Below are 17,031 nucleotides of genomic sequence, written 5' to 3' on the forward strand. Positions count from 1 at the left end.
AACAAGGTTTTTAATGTATAAGATAACCCCGATTATGGGAGAAGGTTGAAACATTTCATACTAAGGAAACAGAAAGTCGAGTAAGGAAAGGAGACCCGAGACGGTACTCCTATATGGCAATTTATGGACCTGTCTAGACAGAACTTAGACTATTATCCCCAACCACCACCCTGAGGGGACAATGCGGCAGGAAATTCTTTCATGACCTTTAAATCGTTAAGCTCTCAGAGTTCCAAGGAACAGGTTGACCTAGTCGAGGCAAGAGCCTGGCTAAAGGAAATATAGGAATCATTTGAGATTCTAAATGATTGACGAATCACAAAAGACTGTTTTGTCACTTACCCTCCTAAGAAAGAGACCATCCGCTGGTGAAAGACCAAGGAAGGCACGGAGCAAGAGATTATAATAAACTGATTTAAGTTCAGTCAATTGTTTTCGGGAAAGTAATTCCCAAAGATAAGGAGATAGTGTAAAAGCTTTAGAGCCAGAACAAAGGCAGACAAGTATGATAAATTATGAATCTAAGTTGTAAAAGTTATCAAGATTCGTTCTGAGGACATGAATCCAGAATGACGGGATGTTTGAAATCAATGCTTATGTTGTGTTAGTTCATGAAATAATGATAAGGAAGTTGGGTATGAGGAAACCCTAAAGACTCGTAGTAATAGAAATAGAAAAGTAAGTAATCGTCAGGATGAGGGTGATTCACCATGAGTTAAAATGGATGGTTGAGGGCATAAGAGATACATATATATTATCCCCTGTAAGTTGGGAGGATTCGAAGAAACCTTGAGATAGTTCGAAGGATAAATAATGAGACGCGGATAGACTGAGGAGACAAGAAAGTAAGAAATTAAGAAAATTGGATGAAGGAAGTGACCTTCAAGAATGTGAAGTGTAAGACCGGTGGCTTGATACCCAGGAAGGGAGACACCAGGTATGAAAGATATCCCAATATTGAGATGACTGTTGAGATAAATAGAAGAGGTAAATGAGTAGTTAGAACTAAAAGGTTCACGTTGAACACGACAAACATCTTCTAGAACATCCCTATTATCATTACTGAATCAGGCAAGAAAAGCGGATAACCGTTCTTATCTTTTGGAGGCCATATTGATTGACCTCATTTTGAATACAGATGTTATTGTGAAATTAGGCATATACTATCGAGGTGGGAATGATTGAATAAGATACCCTTATCAGGGATATATGACTTGATTAATCCATGGAAGGATGCATGTACCTTTTAAAGGTGGAATTAAGGATAGAACATCGGTAACTTAAAATGAATCCTCGGGGAATGCATAAAGGTTGGAATTTCACCCTTAATAGGGATAGTATGAGTTTTGACAGTATGAATTGGAAAGGATTAAGGTAATAATAACCTTTAAGGATCAGTGGAGAAATTCTTCAAAAGTATATAGACAATGGTTCTAGTATTAGTAAGTGGTATTTTGATATGCCCTGTATATAGGGAATACAGGAGGAACGATTAAAGGATAACCTTAGAGGTTTTACAAGGAGAAATGAAATATTCGAAATTCTCAAGAATAAAAATGTTGATAAAGGAAATATGACATAATTATAATGTTGCCAAGTGGGGCACGTGTTAAACCACGAGAAAGTATGGATCGAACCAGTAATGGTCGAAATTGTTCAGGGCAATTAGGACTTAAGATAAAAGATGTTCTAATTATGATTGAGAGTCAGTCATGACAGTGATTAACCTCTAAAGACTGAGGCAATAACTTATGGAAAAAAATTGGTGATTTTTTTTTTTACTCATCAGATTTTAAGGAAAGCATTTTCACATAAGCTGTGATTGAATTAAGGTAGAAAATTTATTTGGAGGTGGTTAAAATGACATTGACTGTAAGGAAATTTTACTATCAGGAAAGGCTAAAGAGGTGGCCGACACTTTAAAGGTAAGAGGATAATTATAGGCGCTTGTGCCAAAAGAATACAGTGATGATGGTTAAAACTGTGAAGGTTGTATTATGGTTTGGAAGATTGACATTCCTTCTGATGACTGTGCAATACCCAACCGTAATAGTAGTTGGTAAAGGTTTAATTCGTGTAATCGCCATGAACGGGCTATCTATCTTAGAAGGTCCTATCTTGAGATAAGCCAGGACCATGTTTCAAAAAGGACCAAACAAACCTTTGAGTTAAGTCTTCTATTGAAGGCATATGATTAAGAATGGTATTAACCTGCTATCGGTGCTTTGATTAAAACTCTTCTGCAATTTTATATGCTTCATGTCATGTAAGTATGTCAGGATCAGGAGTGTACTCCATGAATCATGAATGGTGATTATGTTACCTCCTTAGAAGGATTTGATACGAGATGTATGGACTCCGTATGGTTAGCTATTAAGACTTCATGGAAAGTGAATGACGACAGTAGGTCAGTGGTGGACCATAGTAAGGCAGCAATGATTCTGCGAGTAATGAGCTGATTACAACCGTGAGAGTTGTATTGGAATGGGTGTTGAGATTGAGTACCACTAATCGGGTCGTGGTAGTGTATAAGTTATCATTGATAGACTAATTAAGTAGAGTATCTACCTAGTGAATTATTATTCTTTCTTATCAATAGAGAGTCGTATTATTATACGAGGAAGGTTGCGGTACAAGCATAGAATTCAAGTAACGATGATGTCTAGAATGAGATCCCAGATTTGATTTTCGATGTCGAGGGAGTTTCAAAGGTAATTGTGTATAAGCTCGAGGAAGAGCATGGGTCCATAGAATGATGGATGGGATAGCGAAAATATTTAGGCACGTGAAATGCGATGCTATAATACTTGATGTTGATATAAATACATATATGTTTTGTTCTTCTATGACAAACCTCTATAGTTCAGAGGTAGATTCCAAGCCAGATATTTTATGGCAATAAAATTTTTTTTATGAATATACAATTCTCTTCAGTTCGTTCTTTTCTCTTCTTTTCATTTCATGTAATCTGAGAAGAACAACCCTTCCAGAAGGGGAGGTATTGCCGAATGACTATCTATCTGTGTGATAGAAGCCTAGTAGGATACCATCTATTATTTAATTGCTTGTCAAGTACTAAAGGCTGGCCACCTTCTGTACTAACTATGCAATATAACAAGTGTTCATGATCATAGTGATCTCTCAACAAATTCCTTTACTTCTATTTGATTGATCAAATTTTGGAAAATAGAAACAACTGAAAAAGGAGTAATAAAGTGGTGGTAGTATGCGGAATGGGAACACATTCGTGATACTAAGGTTGACGTGGTTATTAAAAGGTTATAGAACGCTAACGAGCAAAAGTATAACCAGTATAATATTAGGAACGGAAGGTAGTAGCGATTACGAACTGGAAAAGAATGGGTATTGAGAAGCAAAAGCTCTAATGCTAAACGCTATAATGAGAGTCTGTGCAATAGACTTGAAATAATTTGGAATGATCACTTAACGCGGATTTAGTTATATCACGACAATAGATCATATGTCATTATCGAGGTGTCACCTTATGAGATCCTTGAGGGAAGATAATGTCGATCTCCCTTATGTTAGGATGAAGTTGTAGAGCGCAAGATGCTCGGACCCGCAGTAGTCCAAAGGACCAGGGATATAATAGATCTAATCAGAGGACGGCTGGTAGTAACCCAAGATGGACATAAGAGGTATGCTGATTTGACTCAAAAAAAGGATAAAGAGTATGAAATAGGGGGCCTAGTAATGTTATAGGTATCCCCTTGGAAACCCTTGAAAAGGATTGATGAGGTTCGGAAAGAAAGGAAAGCTAAGTCTACAATTTGTTGGACCCTTGGATATATTAAGACGTTTGGGAAGTTAGCATATGAGCTAGCCCTACCCCCGAACCTGTAGCAAGTTCATAACGTGTTCCACGTATCAATGTTAAGGAAGTGTAATTCGGATGCCAGACAAATAGGGCATATGAGCGCATAGACATGCAACCAGACGTAACCTATATGGAGCAACCAGGAAGGGTATAGAGTAAAAAGGAACGAGTGCTTAGGAGAAGGGTTATCAAACTAGTAAGAGTTTGATGGTAGAACCACAATGTGGGAAAATTTACTCGAGAGTTAGAAAGTGCAATGCTAAGAGAGTATCCCTATTCACTTTCTATCTGATTCCGGGACGGAATCCTTTTAAGGAGGGGAGACTGTAATAACCCCAATTTTTGGGAAATTTTTGAAACCCTTATGAATAGTGTTTTTGCTGAATGAGAAAACTTTTCATGCCACACTATGTAGGGGTTCTGATATGGATATTCTGAGATTTTATTAGTACTTTATATGGGATATAAGTGTATGTAAAGATCGTCAGAATCCAAATCCGAACACTTTGATTTTTCCCGGAAATACACTAGATACGGAAAGATTTGAGAAAAAGGTAACAGGATAAAAAGGATTTAAATTAAAGGATTATAGGAGAGGATCATAAAAGAAATATAATATATTGAGAAAGGTTAAGGGAACCTAAGTAATAAGATCCCGGGTATGATCCCTCAAACGATAAACGAAAACGAAAGTTAAGCGAACCGTATAACAGATCAGCGGTCATTAGGCAAATGATTAGGAAGTTAATCAAGGGGATTAGTGGGGATGATGTCATCCAACCAATAGAAAGAGGACAAGGAGGGGAGGATGACATCATGAGGATGACACAAGCATGACATGGGAAGGAAGGAGATGTGGTGGCTTTTTAACCACATAAAATCAAGGGCAACTAGGTAATTTACTAAAACAAACACAAAAATCAAACCAACCAAGCCAAGCAAATCATTTTTCATCAAAATCAAAAAGAAACCAAGGCATTGTTCTTCATGCTCTCGGCCAAAACAGAACCAGAACACTAAAACTGCTGTATCTACTTCATTTCTCACTCAAATATTGTGTTCTATAGCTCATTGGAAAGGTATTGAGATGGCCTACAACTCTTGTTCACAAGTCTCGTCCAAATAATCATGGTAAGACCCTCATTTTTACAGTTCTTTAAATTGGACTTTTAGAAACTTCAAAGCCTAACTTTGTGTTCTTGATTTCTTTGGAAAGATCAAGCTTGTAGGAGGCTCCCTAAGGCTTCCTAGCAACTTAACACCTCCCAAGGAAGGTATAAACTTCAAACCCTAGCCTTTACTTTATTTGTTAGTAAGTTTAATGGTTGGTGTTGTGAAATGAGAAGCATGGATTGTGATTATTAGTAGTTTGGTTTGATTTGGAAGTGTTTTGGTAATTGAAGCTTGATTATAGTTCATAGGTCTTGATTGTGGTTGTTTGAGTTGAAAACCTTGGAGATTATGGACTGATGTGGTATGGTTTAGGTGAAGTTTTGTTGTATTGATGGTTATGAGTTGGTTGGTGGTTAATTGGAGTAGTTTAAACATTGGTAATCGCGTAAACATAGCCGTCGTAACGTCCGATTTTCTTTGGACTGTTTTTGTGCATAACATTAGGACCCGAGAACCCCCTGCTAGATTATGACCACTGCCATGTTTAGATAGCTCATGTTACGAGCTTCGTTTTGGTATGTAGTTCGTTCGATTCCGATGCACGGTTTAGGAGAAACGACCGTTTCAAGTAACGGCGTTTCGCGAACGAAACTTTTCCCCTCGCCTTACTTTGAAACATAGGTTAAAGACCAAAAAGGGTTAATTAATGTATGAAACATTTATGGTAAGTGTGTTAGGCAGTTGGTAAGACACTCGCGAAGGAATCGCTTTAAAACTCGTAAAGGTTAAATTATTAAAAATGGTGGAGCCGAGGGTACCCGAGTGACTTAAGCGAATCAGTGAGCGCAAAACAAGTGTTAGAGTCTAAGTTAGTTAAAGTATAGATTTACAAGTGATTTTGGTTTAATTCCAACTTACTTGTTGTTTATAGGTTACCAGACTCATCCCGAGCCTTTTATCACCCCAAGTCGCTCAGGCAAGTTTTCTACCCGTTATACTGTTGTTGTGATGTATATATGCATATGCATTATCTTGTGATAGATGCATGTTGGTTAATTAGCAAATGTTGCGATATATTGAAGCATGCTGATATGGTATATATATGCATGCCTGTTTCGTATTCTTGCCATATATATCTGTTGGTTCAGTTGATAATACCTATGCTAGAGGATAGCGGTAACTTGCATATACCCTTAGTATAGGGACCCAAAGGTGAAAATATTTTCTAAAACCGGGAGTCGAGGATCCCGAGTAGATTTTGTATATATGGATATGGATATATATATATATATATATATATTTATATATATATATATGGTTATAGTTTTCCAAACTATTAATCGAATAAGGTTTATTCGATAACTTTAACTTTATTTTATTATTGAAAATTATTTCGAATATTATTCGAAGGCGTATGACTCATTTTATTTATTTATTTGAATATTATTTGAATATTCATTCGAGGGCTTATGACTCTTTTATATTATTTATTGAATATTATTTGAATATTCATTCGAAGGCTTATGACTCAGTTTATATTATTTAATGAATATTATTTGAATATTCATTTGAGGATCTATGACTCCGATTATTTGCTGAGATATATTCTTTATTTTATTAAAGAATAAGGTGTTAATAATCAAACTTATTTTTGATTATTCAAATAAAGATAATACTTTCATATAAGTATATCTTTGGTTATTTAATACTCGTTTCAAGTATAAGTTTTAATACTTCTACTTCAATTATTTTTATAAAGATTATTCTTTATGGGAATATTATTTAAATAATAATATTCAGTCATTTTCTAAATATTCTGGGGACTGATTTACTTCATTAAATCAGCTTTACTCCAAACACTCTTTAAAATGTTTTCGAGTCTTCAAAATGATTTTTAAAAGTCAGAGCGGATCCCAAAACTCATTTTTATATTTAAGATCTTCCTTTTTAAGGGGATTTAAATACTCGCTCAAAACCTGGGGAATCCGGCTCTGTGGTGTATTTTATATTCGCAACGAGGTTGCAGTTTTGGTAAATGAATTGATTACTTGCCCAATATTCGGGAAGTAAGCCCATCTAATTGAGTCGGCATAAGCGACAGGCCGGGGTACGGTCTATCAAAGTGTAAGTGGCTGGGTGGCAGTCCATCAACGCGTAAGAGGCCGGGTGGCGGTCCAGCACAAGGTCCTTATGTGGCCAGGGTGATGACCGGTGGGGGATTCATCCATCTACTAGTAGAAAAGGTTACTTATTGGTATCTTTGCCTGATCAGCAAGATATCTGGTTTATGCCAAAATTCTTTTCCTTTCCAAAATTCATTGGATGTTTCAAACTCTGTTCATACTTTACATAACAGAGGTTCCAGGAAATGTTTAAGGGATATATATATGTGGATATATATATATCGGGACTAAATAAAGTATCTCATAACTTTATTTCATTCAATAATATTTCAAAGATTGAATCTATTCAAATCTTATCTTGTAGTCTCATCTATGTGATGAACTTTGAAACTGATTATAACTTGAACGGTGGTAGTTCAAGTAGTATGTGGATATAAAGTATATTGGAGTATCTTGTAACTTCATTTTTTTAAACTTATATCTAGTAAATGATTATCTTATGCATGACAAAGATTTTCAGAAAAAACGTTGAGACAAGGTTAGATATATGAGATCACCTTGCAACGGTATTTTTATACAGTTATACACTGGAACTCTGTGTGTATTATGCATGGAAGAGGACTTCCAATATTTTGAAAAGTATATATGTATATATACTGAATATTTTGCGACTTCATCGCATTAAGATATCAAACTTGGTTCATTTCTTTTGACCAAGACTTTCATGAGTATTATGAGTAGGCTCATATACTATTAATCATTATACATATTATTTTGGTGGGCTTGCTGCTCACCCTTGCTTTCTTCTTTCATCACACAACAACAGATAGAAAAGATGAACAGAACCAAGCTCCCGATTCGCAAGCGATTAGGAGACGTTCCGCAGTTTTCTAGAAGCATTGATGCCGCCGTAGCTGAGGTAGGAACTACCAATAGGCTAGGCTTTCAACTTTTGATGTACCAGATTTATTTATATTTATGAATTGTAATAATGGCAAAGAAATGTAAATTTATTCAGAAAACCTTTTAAGGTGTATTGGCAGATAATTGTGGAATAAAATGACTTGTGGTTATTTTTGGATGTTCATCTCTGAGACTATAACGTGTGGTGTGTGTGTTTATTGTGGGGTCACAGTACAGAGTAGTTGAGTAATTATTAAGATTGGGTGTTATTAAGGGAAATGGAACTCGTGACGACCCGGATCCCCGACCCCGGATCTGGGGGTGTTACAAAAATGGCAAGGGGATAGGCCAGTACACAAATAACTCAGTACTTTTTTAGTCATATATGGAAGGAGGTCGTAAAAAAATAGATTTGAGATGAAAATATTTAAAGAAGAAGATTTTTCTCTTTAACAAAATATATGTATATCCATTTACGATCTTGTAATAAGAGCGGAGGATCATTTCCTATGAATCGATAATTAGTTAAAAATTATGAATATAAAATCATATTTATGAATAAATAATTTAGAATCAATCTATACCCCGTAAGCATATAATATATGACGTCGAGTATGCCCATGAATTGCATAGGGGGAGTAATTAATACCGCTGATATTTGAACATGGTGAGAAGATAAAAAAAAACTCTTAAAACAACGCACATAATGACCATCGTCCATTTCACGATAATTTTAAAATTTTCATTACTGTTAAAAACTAAAAACATCTCGGTATGAAATGTTTAGCTACCATCATTAATAATAATCATGCTCTACTTCAATGATTTGGATCAATTTTTATTGCGTAATTAATTCAAATCATTTATTTTAAAAAGTAAAATATTCGATAAAGAAAATTAAAATAATGATTTGCTTTATACTACAATCACTTTGAATATTATACGTTCTTACATATTTTTTATAAATATATTTATATTTTTCAGCTATAAATATTTGTAAAATATATATTTAATAAATATTAAAATATTTAAAAATTAATAGATAAGAATGGCTCATGCCTTGCACGGATTTAGGAGCTAGTTGAATTGAATGAAGCAACGTATAATTATATACATAAACTACCATGTCTCCGAGGAGAGTGATCAGCTACAAATGGCATTTCTCCAGAGATATTGATTTGGTAGAAGTGAAGTTTCTCTTGGACTTATGACCCAAGGATGGTTTCCACTAATCTGATCAAAGATGAAGACAAACTACTACAAATGCTTTTTACACAGGAAAAAAAGCACTGCCTCGAAGATGCAAAGTCACTGTAGATGTTAATTTCCCTAGCCTTTCTTATACCAACCTTCAAGAGTACACACAGTAAATATCTCTTTTAACTATTGTGCTGCTACTTCCTCCAAATTGTTTTCAACTGTTTGGATATTGATGAACCCCTCAGCCACCCATAACAGAATTAACTTCCACACTGGTATTTCATAGTCCTCCGGGAATGCTGCTAAGTAGAGTAAACATGGTTTCAGGTGATCTGGCAAATGATTATAACTCAATACTAGTGTGTCTATTTACTGCTATGGGGCATTACTGGCGATATAACTCATATCTCGGGCCACCTGACTCCAGTAGTCTGGTATCATGTCATTTGCAAGAATTTCAGCTACCACTACAATTAAAAGTGGTAGTCCATGACAATTTTTAGCTACCTGCTTTCCAATCTTAATCAACGATGATGGACAACTTTCATGGCGAAACGCCTTGTACAGGAGTAAATCCCAGCTTTCTTTGTCAGTTAAGAAACACAAATGATGCTGGTAGCAGCCAGGTTGAACCTGTAGAGGCACGTCTGCAAGTCGAGTTGTGAATCCTATTCTACTTCCAACGTTGTCATCTGGAAAACACAACATTGTCGGATAAAATATGAAATTTTAATGCATTTATTTTTGTGGATATTTCTTAACAAACAAAGACTTCAAAAAACAATTCTGGGAAAGGGCAAATACCGGCACCCATACTACGATTAGAGTTTGAAAAATGTTCAGGATTCAACTTACCATAGTTTGTATTGATGATAAATACTCTGAACATTCATATATGGGAACCTGGGATCTCTTGGTGATTATTGACAGATTATAACATAGTTCAATGGTAAACTGTAAACATAGTGATTCCATTAGTTACTATTAATAAGATTATATTGCTCAGTTGTAAACATAAAGGGTGGATCTCCTAAACATGCTTGGTTTTTCTTTTCATTGTGCACCAAAAAAAATACCATCATAGAATGCATCCCACTCAGATATACCCCCTTCTAGATGAGTCAACGGAGATGTTCATTTCTTTACAGCCTGCTGTATTTATTCTTCTTTGTATCTCTGCTACGAAACAAGAACTAAAAGACGCAACCAACAAAAACGAAAAGGCAAACTTCTAAGAACGACCGAATAATTAGTCAAGTCTAGATTATTAACACACCAAGTATTAAAGAGTTCCACAACAATTAAACTGTAATAGCGAGAATCAGGTTAAGAAATGTCACAGCATAATAGTATCTCTGTAAGAATGTCACACCGAAGTTTGCTATCAGTAGGTTCCATTTGAAATGTTATCCGTATCTGACTAATTGAAGTGGGGCCCTGTTCCTGTTCCTTAACAATCACGTGTTAAAAACTAGTTATCTAACACACTACTTATCTTGGATTAATTTTTTAACGGTCCTGATTTTAAAGAAAAGTTTGTTTATCCGCCCGCCGAGAGAGAAAGTAAAAAAATAGGTTCCTTAGCCGAAGGTGAAAACACCTCATTTGCTCTAACTACCTTCATCTGAAACAAAATTTATTGAATAATTATACTCTTTAAACAAATTTTACAAATAAATTTCAAAAACTCTATTTTGAAACAACTAAAATTACATTAAATTTTTTATACGAATATAAAAATTTATTTTAAATTAAAAATTACGTTATTATATAATTTTAAATGAATACTAAATTTTATTTTACAATAATAATAATAATAAGAGAAGTGTAACTATATTTAAATTTGTATTTTATTTTATATATTTTTATTATTTATTTACATTTATTTTGATTTATTTTGTTATTATTAATTTACCATTCAATAATAACAAAGATTTTTATCATGAATAGTAACATTAAGAATATTAACACGATACACAAATATAAACATATTTTTATCGAAACAGACATATTTTATGAATAAAATGAGTAAAAGAATGATGACTAATGTTAGGAATATGTGTATCAGTTTGATGATAAGTTAAATAAAACACTTAAGTAGAAATCTAGTGTTTGTAGTTTCAACGGATAAGACCATTTTGGCTATCCGTTGAAGGAGTAGCTTTACTTAGAAATAAGTTTAGTATTGTAGCACATTTCATTCTCTGTATTTAAGTTGTAATTCTTAGATGTTGTGGGAAATTATCAGTCATGTTGACTACTAGTGGATATGCAAATAGGAGGGCTAATTGTAAATATTTTATGCCTTGTAATTTTGTATAAGTGAAGTAGTATCAACTGATATTAAAGGCCTTCAACGGATGAGAAACAAAGCTTCAACGGATGTCTCTAAAGCTTCAACGGATAACATCCATCAACGGATGAGTGCTTCAACGGATACAGCTTCAACTGCTAAATGCATCAACGGATAAAGCTATAACGGATAAAGCTTCAACGGATAAAGCATCAACGGATGAAAGCTTCAACGGATGCTTAGTTCAATAGCAGTTGATAGTGACAATCCATAAGCTGACAGAGGCACATGGGTTGACAGAGACAAACTGGAATGTAGCAGCCTCTAGGAGGAATCAAGAAAATGTAGCATTTCCATTCTGGTGCAAACAAGGAAGTATTCAAAGATTCATAGCTAAACCTAAATTGCATTGGATAGAGAAATGAAGTAGAAACATGTGAAGAATCTTTTATTTATATTTTACAGTTTTGGCTTCACTTGTAAACTTGGTGATATATAAACCAAGTAGCAGCTAGTAATTAGATGTGAATTTTCAAGAGCTGTTTAGAAAAATCCAGAGAGAAAATCATCTAGTTTGTACTAGGACACGACTGTGATTTAATTCTTTAAATCACAGATTTTCTGAAATAACACATCTATGGTGGAACAACAAATCCACCAGAAAAGTTTTTAAGTCTTTTGTGCTCTTTACATTTGTGTTTGAATATATATATGTCTGCATTAGCTGAAAGCAATTCATACACACTTGTTCATCAAAACACAATAGCCTAGAAACTGCTCAAAACTTGAAAAAGTTTTGAGATTTACATTCAACCCCCCTTCTGTAAATCTCATTGTTATTTCACTGTGAATAACAATTGGTATCAGAGCTAGCTCTTAACATACAAAGAGTTTAAAGATCTATTCCGCTAACTGTTGGATTTTTAACGCAACGGGGCATGGCAAAACACTTTTACACATACAAAATCCAAATAAAAGCATATAAATCGTAAATAAAAATTCGAGGGATCGAATCTAACCTTTTAAAATAATTCGGAGACAACGATCAGAGATCCTTAGCAGTTGCTCCTCAAGTGTGAAGCACTCCACCGGTATCCACCAAGAAAACGATGTTAAGGAGGAGGAATAAGGTGGAGAGAATTGGGTTTTCCAAACTTTTTTGGGTTTTCGGGTTAGAATAAAATTAGGGTCTATAATAGTGTATTTATAGGCAAAATTTTCAGCTGAAATTTTCCCATAAATATTATTATTATTATCCCATTTATTATTCTCATTAATAATTAAAACACCTTTTAATCATTAATCCTTTTTCTAAACACTTTAGAAATAATTCTCTCTCTTGATTTAATTTTCAAAAATTAAATCCTTTAATTAATAATATTAAGAACTTTTCTTAATTAATTTATAATCAATTAAATCTCATTTAATCAATTATTAAATTTTCCAATTAATTATTTATTTCACAAATAAATAATTATTTAGCCATTATTAATTAATTCCTCCACCCTTAAATCATTCTCTTTTTATGGTGTGACCCTGTAGGTTCAATATTAAGCCGGTAGTAGAAATAAATAATAATAAAACTATTTTATCATTATTTATATATAAATTCTCTAATTTATTAAATATGATTAATTAATTAATCACATTTATTCTACATCGTGAGGGATACTTCTCAGCATATCACGACTATCCGGATGATATGAATTCACTGATTAGAATACCAAGAACCTATTCAGTGAATAGTTACCGTACAATAAACTCCTTCTACCCTACAATGTCCCGATTAAATACAAGGCATGGATCTCGTGTCAAGCCTATCTAATTTAATCACTTGCTTACCATTTACTATGCTTAGTTCTATGCAAATTAGAAACTCCTTTCTAATTTCATTCACTCTGGCCAGAGATTCCTGAACTAGCATAAGTGGATCAGCCTTGAACATTCGCTTCCTTCACTGGAAGGGGTAGATCCTTTATTGATCATACACTATCTTCGTGTACAAATTCCTATACCCAGAAGAGCCCTAATAATTGTCCCTGGAGACTAAGAACTAAACCAAAGCATAGTTTAGTGTACACAAGATGACTATGATGACCTCAAGTCTAAGGATACTTGTACAACTATCACTATGTGAACAACTGCTGACACGTGAGTGAACTCCATCAGTTGTTCAGCTGTACGAGTCATGTTCAGTGAACTTATTCTATAATAAGCACCTACATACTAGCTATAGTGTCACCACACAAATGTCTATGAGAACAGACATCCTTCATAATGAAGCAAGCATAGTATGTACCGATCTTTGCGGATTATTAATTACCAGTTAGTAATCCTATGACCAGGAACTATTTAAGTTTAGAGTTATCATCTTTTTAGGTCTCACTATTATGATCTCATCATAATCCATAAAAAGCTTTACTCTAAACTATGGTATATCTTATTAAACACTTAAAAAGATAAAGCCCGTAATAAAAACAAAACAAGTCTTTATTAATATCAATGAAATCAAAATAGATTACATAAAAGTTATTCCTAAATCCTAATACATGATTGGACTTAGGACATAATCCTTTCAATCTCCCACTTGTACTAAAGCCAATCACTCTGGTATCTAATACCCATCATGTCATTATGATGATCAAAGTGACTTTCATAAAGTAGCTTTATGAGTGGGTCTGCTATGTTGTTATGTGTGTCAACTCTAATTCAATACAATACAAGAAATGTTACCGCGCTCCCACTAACCCTTTTGTAGACGCATGGTTCATCTACGTTTTTGATAAAATCAAACTCTTTGATTGTCTCATCAAAACGAATGTTCCATCTTTCGAGAAGCTTGCTTTTAACCACATATGGTTCGCAGCAGCTTACACACTAGGTTTTCATTTCCCTTGGAAGAAAACCATCTGGCTATTTGCCAGATCACATAGTCGTAGTAAGCAGCATTCGCAAGTAAAATCCGAACTGATTTTAACAGGGCTACAGGTAAAAGGTTTCATTAAAGTCAATCCATTACCTTTGTTTGAATCATTTTCCCAAAAGCCTGGCCTTAAAGGTCTCCACCTGGCCATTTGCTCTAATCATTCTTTTGTATACCGTATACATAGATTCCATTCCGGATTTCATGACACTATGCCATTTCTCTGAGTCAACACTACTCATAGCCTCATTATAGGTCACAGGGTCGTCATCATCAATGATCGACAAATCATTGTCATTCTCAATGACAAGGCCATATTTCCTCTCAGGTTGGCGAGACACTCTCCCTGACCTATGAATGGGCTGTTCCACAAAAGGTTGTTCAGTCAGAATAGGTGTTTCCACTTGATCCGTAGTAGTTTGTGCTTCTTGAACTTCATCAAGTTCAATTTTGCTCCCACTGTTTCCTTCAAGGATAAACTCCTTTTCCAAGAAGGTAGCATGTCTGGAGACAAACACCAGATGATCAGTGTAATAGTAATACCCTAAAGTCTCTTTAGGATATCCCACAAAACTATATTTTACGGATTGATATTCCAGCTTATCTGGGTCAACTTACTTGACATAAGCTGGACATCCCCAAATCTTAACGTGTTTAAGACTCGGTTTCCTTTCTTTCCATATCTCATACGAAGTTTGAGGAACAGATTTGGAAAGCACCTTATTCAGTAAATATGCTGAGGTTTCCAATGCATAACCCCATAGGAATACTGGAAGATTTGCATAGCTCATCATGGACCAAACTATGTCTAACAAAGTTCGATTTCTCCTTTCAGATACCAATCTGGAGGAGTCCACTGGGAGATTATACCATTTACTTTGAGATAATCTAGAAACACTCCATTAAAGTATTCACCACCTCGATCTAATCGAAGAATTATAATACTATGTTTGGTTTGTTTCTCCACTTCATACTTATACTCTTTGAACTTTTCAAAGGCTTCAGACTTGTGTTTCATCAAACACATATCCGAATCTAGATCTATCATCTATGAAAGTAATGAAGTATGAAAATCCACCCATGACTTGCGTAGACATTGGTCCACATACAACTGTGTGTACCATTCCTAGCAAATCTGCAGCCCTCTCTCCATGTCTACTAAATGGAGACTGCAGTGCCACAATGAAGTGAGATTTTCATCATCCCTTTTCTTTTATTAGTTTGTTCAATCTGAAGTAAATTATGTCACATATATACAGACCATTATTTAAAGCACCACGTCCATAAAGAATATTATCTCTAAGAATAGAACATTCATTATTCTCAATAATAAATGAAATCCAGCCAAGTCTAACATGGGAATAATATTCCTCACAATCGAGGGAACAAAATAACAATTATTTCAAACAATAGTCTTGCCCGTAGGCCTATGTAAATGAAATGATTCTACATCTTCAGCAGCAACTCTTGCTCCATTTTCCATCAGTAGAATCACCTCCTCTTCCTCAAGAGTCCTACTTCTCCTTGGTCCCTGCAACAAATTGCAGATTTGAGAACCACAGGCGGTATCTAATACCCAAGTAGAAATTTGATTTAATGACATATTCACTTCTATCATGAACATACCTGAATCAGAAGCGGTAGTCTCACTACCCTTCTTCTTCTTCAATTCTGCAAGGTAAACCTGCAGTTCCTCTTCCAGTGCCCCACCTTGTTACAGTGAAAGCAAACAACTTTGCTCTTGGGGTCTTCAGCTTTTGGTGGAACCGGCGTTTTCTCACCTACTTTCTTCTTCTTGGAAGGGTTCCTCTTCCTTTTCTTAGGATTGGAACCTTCACCAATTAGAAGAACAGAACTCTTCTTAGGGGGAACATTCGATTCCACAGTCTTCAACATGTTGTGGAGTTCAGGCAGGCTGACATCAACTTATTCATGTGAAAGTTCACAACAAACTGCGAGACCGAACTCGGAAGCGATTGCAAGACCAGGTCTTGGCTCAGCTCCCCATTTATGACAAAACCAAGTTGTCCAAGACGTTCAATCAAATTGATCATCTTAAGTACATGGTCATTCACAGCTTGATCCCATCAGTACATCCTACAACCCGAACAGCTCCTTCGATATCTCATATCGAGCTGTCCTCCATGCCATATCATACAACTCTTGTAGATGGCATGAGGATAGTGTGAGCATCCATATGCTCATGTTGCTTCTGTAAGCTCAATGTCATGGAAGCTAGCATGATGCATTGAGCAATATTTGCATCATCTATCCACTTACGATACACAACATGTTCATCATTATGTGCATCACTAGCAGGTTCGAGTAGGCTTAGGGAGTCAATCACGTCTTCCAGCCTCTCAATCCTTGAGAACAATTCTCAAGTTTCGAAGCAGTCAGCATAATTAGGACCAGTCAATTGTGAGCATCCAGTATGCTCCTGAGTGATAGTGCAGAAGACATAATGTATATTGTAAATCTGTAAATGATAAACACATAACAACACTTAGCAAATATTCGATTTCATTTTTAAAACACATATGAATCGGGTCTTTATTCATAAGTGGCTCACTAGTTTATAATTTATTCAACCCCTACGTAAAAATTAAGCATTCATAATGCTAGTGGGAATATGGAT

Source organism: Apium graveolens, chromosome 5 (genome assembly GCF_009905375.1).
Source record: "Apium graveolens cultivar Ventura chromosome 5, ASM990537v1, whole genome shotgun sequence".
Taxonomy (NCBI): Eukaryota; Viridiplantae; Streptophyta; class Magnoliopsida; order Apiales; family Apiaceae; genus Apium; species Apium graveolens.